The sequence below is a fragment of the Schistocerca cancellata genome, chromosome 9 (genome assembly GCF_023864275.1).
Source record: "Schistocerca cancellata isolate TAMUIC-IGC-003103 chromosome 9, iqSchCanc2.1, whole genome shotgun sequence".
In the NCBI taxonomy this organism is placed as follows: domain Eukaryota; kingdom Metazoa; phylum Arthropoda; class Insecta; order Orthoptera; family Acrididae; genus Schistocerca; species Schistocerca cancellata.
In genome coordinates, this window is record NC_064634.1 from 68,126,515 (window position 1) to 68,130,760 (window position 4,246).

The 4,246-nt window shown below is 43.8% G+C and overlaps 1 pseudogene; it reads left to right on the forward strand.

Annotated features, from left to right (window-relative positions):
- The first annotated feature begins 684 nt into the window (after positions 1-684).
- LOC126102801 (U2 spliceosomal RNA) lies at positions 685-867 on the forward strand (annotated as a pseudogene).
- Positions 868-4,246: the final 3,379 nt, after the last annotated feature.

The window sequence follows — 4,246 nt, forward strand, 5'->3', positions numbered from 1 at the left end:
GAAAATGGCGGGAGATTCAGAACTTCTTGATAAATTCGTATATTAGTGGGAAATTCAAATTTATTGGCAGGGATATTAAATTTTTTATGTATACCTTGAGATTCGGAGACCAGCTAACCTAGTTCATAACACTGCTGGCCCTCCCCACTCCACTCTATTCCACTCCCCTCCCCCCCATTCCACCTCTCCTCCCCCACTTGTGTTGGAGCTTCAGTCTGTGCTGAGCTGCTGGATAGGATAGACATAAGTCTTTTTTTGTACGCAGTGTACAATATCAGTTATTTAATCAATTTGAGTTGGGCGCAGGTAGCGGCCATTGATTGAGCACTAGACGATAGCTCTGTCCAGTTACGCCAATTACTGCTGGATGTGGAGAGGATATTTCTACTGTTTGTCTAGCAGTAGAGAGTTGCTTCAGCCAGTCCAGCCAATAGCCCTATATGGGAAGGGTGGGAATAATAAGACAGCAACCTGTCACTCAGTTTAAAAAATCCACTTTACATAATCTGAAATGGGGAGGTTGTTTAGTCAATACATCTCGAGTTCCTCACATGACGTGTAGATTCCTCATGTTTATACGAGTTATTTTCGAAGACAGAAGAAATCGTAACATACATGCGTTTTCACGTCGCTAAAGTATCGTTATTTGTTGTGAAAGTCTTGTACAACACTATGGTATACACCATATTTCCTCTAAGTATTTTCTCATCAGGTAAAAAAATATTTTTTCTTATCAGCTTAATATCAGATACATCCTGCATCACAGGACTAGAATACTAAACTCATTTTTGGCTCATGACAAAGTGCTAATAGCATGCTTACCTCTGTCACAGGATGCCTCCTCACTTTCGAAATCTCTTAACGTAAACAAATGCCTCGTCACGTATGAAGTGTCTCAAGGTTAACAGCACACAGAATTTGTAAATATCAGGTTAATACTACTCAAAAAAATGTTCAAATGTGTGTGAAATATTATGGGACTTAACTGCCAAGGTCATCAGTCCCTAAGCTTACACACTGCTTAACGTAAATTATCCTAAGGACAAACACACACACACCCATGCCCGAGGGAGGACTCGAATCTCCACCAGGACCAGCCGCACAGTCCATGACTGCAGCGCCTCACACCGCTCGGCTAATGCCGCGCGGCGTTTATACTACGTATCATTTTATAAATTCGGTAATATATCTGATTTTATTACGATGGTCATCTCTCGCTGTATAGGTAGAAGATTGAAATTCTGTTAAAAGATCTCACTGCGACGAAAAAACGCCTGATTTCCTCTCCAGCTCTTGAATCATATCCATGGTACTCTGGCCCTCGCTTTAACCTGCACGATACCACATCACTGACATAAAATTGATGGGCTAGTTAATTAAATTGATCATGAATGTGCCTTTGCATAGTGAGAAATTTTTTCTTGCAGGCGGATTACACTCGCCAGGTAACTATTACAGACGCTTTCATGATTTTGCTGGAGGCTTCGCACTGGCTAGGTAGTCACTTCCACCGATTAACCATCGTCTGATATCTGAAGACAAACAACGCTAATTGCGTTCTGTCTCACAGTTGCCTCATCATGCTGCTGGAAGTAAGTCACTTAGAATTATTGTGGTATACTGCTCCTGAAATAATCCTGCTGAGACCTGGCAGTCTATGGAGGCAGCAGGATGTTTCATTCTCTTCTCCACATCTGCGACGCATCCGCCCATCCCCACCCCACCACTGGGTCTGGCTAGGTAGTCACTTCCACCGATTAACCATCGTCAGATATCTGAAGACAAACAACGCTAATTGCGTTCTGTCTCACAGTTGCCTCATCATGCTGCTGGAAGTAAGTCACTTAGAATTATTGTGGTATACTGCTCCTGAAATAATCCTGCTGAGACCTGGCAGTCTATGGAGGCAGCAGGCTGTTTCATTCTCTTCTCCACATCTGCGACGCATCTGCCCATCCCCACCCCACCACTGGGTCTGGCTAGGTAGTCACTTCCACCGATTAACCATCGTCAGATATCTGAAGACAAACAACGCTAATTGCGTTCTGTCTCACAGTTGCCTCATCATGCTGCTGGAAGTAAGTCACTTAGAATTATTGTGGTATACTGCTCCTGAAATAATCCTGCTGAGACCTGTCAGTCTATGGAGGCAGCAGGATGTTTCATTCTCTTCTCCACATCTGCGACGCATCCACCCATCCCCACCCCACCACTGGGTCGCATGTGAACACCTGCCACCACTGCCTCCGTGTCTCGAAGCTCAACCTTCACGTCAAAGCTGTACCGCACCCATCCGACAACCCACTGCTCGCCATGCTGGACTGCTCTTAATGATTCTAGACTCGTAAATGTTGTCCTAACCTTCTCAGAAGGACTGGGCGCTTAAATGTCGCCAGGGTAAACACCAGGATGTTGAACAATATGCTCCCACTCATAGAGATGGGCAAAACTGTTCTTTTCATAGATTGGATCCGAACTGTTCACTCCCTGAAATGAACCACTCTTTTTCATGACTCACCACTCATTCACAATAGAAAATAAATGGAAGGCACATTGCCCTTTAAACTTGGTTTATTCCAGTACTATACCTGTATTTTGATCTTATTTGATCCTATTTTGAAGTAACACAGATAATGAGTAAGAATTTTGTATTGTTTATTGAAATTTCCACGATATGACAAAGTTTTTGATTATTGATTTATTTTGCACTATCGTGGTTTTTTGGGTGATCCCAAAATGTTGTAACTTGAGATTTACATTAACAATATATTTGGCTATAATGTATTAAAATTTCATTAACCTCGTACAAATACATCGCAAGCCATATATTTTTAAAGTGAACGTTTCCTTCCGAAGACGCCTAAAATCGCAAAATCCGTACCAGAATAAGAAAAAAATATAAATTTGACTGTAAGACTAAAGTGCTGCATATAGCCTTACGCAGAATAAAACAAGGAAAATATTTGTGTATCACATTTTGCGATACGTTTATCGGTTCGCTCGTAATTAAAGTGTTAATTCGAGTGTCCATAATAAAAATTCTATAGTAAGAGGAGTCGTCAGGAACCTAATCTGATCAGTTTAAACAAATAAAAATAAAATAAAAACAAATGATGTATACATAACATAATAATGTAATATACATAGCGGTATTACTACGAAGAACAATATCCAGTAGAGATGAACTCCGATGCAGAGGCGCTGAGTCAAGTAGGTCGAGCCGCGAGCTGTATTACTGCGTGAGCTAAGACCGCAGAGACCAGAGTGACACCTGAGCTGCTTTGCTCAACGCTGTGGCTAGAGTCGAGAACGGTGGGGTGAGCGTTGAGTGGGCGAGTTCCAAGGGTGGGGGGAGCGGTGAACGGCCACCAGTCACCCGCTCCGAGACAAATCGTCCGTTCTCTTGCGAGCAGGTTGTTGCAAGTAGTTCTTATGTTCTCCGCTAGGAGGTTCTCTGTCCTGTTGCTCGCATCAACTGCCCAGAGGGCAGGACGTGCGACTGAAACGATCGCCGACACAGTGCGATGCTAAGTTAAGCTGCGCCAGACACTGCACGCGGCAGAGGACGCACAGAGACGGCACGGCATATGTGAAACACAAAATCCAATGGGGCACTGCACAATGCAAGCAGCCAAGGTAGAAGCAGGGCAGAGGCTGGCGCCAGCTGTGTTGTGTGGCGTGCACTGTGCTCTGACCAGCAGAGGCGCCGCTGATATGCTCCGTCTCTCTCTCTCTCTCTCCCTGCTGTGGGAAACGTTTGGACCTACCGTTCTTTTTTTTCTGAATCACTGATTGTTCACTCCTTTGAAAGATTCAACTCTATGAATCAGTTCAGGAGCGGATCCCCCATCTCTACCCACTCATCCCTCCTGCAAACCGAAACGTTGTGAGATATGTGTTCGAAATGTCCTGTAAAGGCTGACGCAGTGAGTAATTACAAAGTACCCGTCTACTGACCGCCACATCCAAAACATATACGAGTCTACAGACGCAGGTTTCCCTCAGAATACAGCCCTATAGGAGCGTTCCTATTGGCTCCCGCCAAATTAGTGGGTAAACAGTTCGAGAACTCAAATGGAAATCCCTGGAGGGAATGTGACTTTTTTTTTTCAAGGAACACTGTTGAGAATCAACATTTGAAGCTGACTGCAGAAGGACTCTACTGCCGCCAACATGCATTTCTCGTATGGACCACGAAGATAAGATAAAAGAAATTTGCGCTCATATGGAAACATAGTCTTATTCT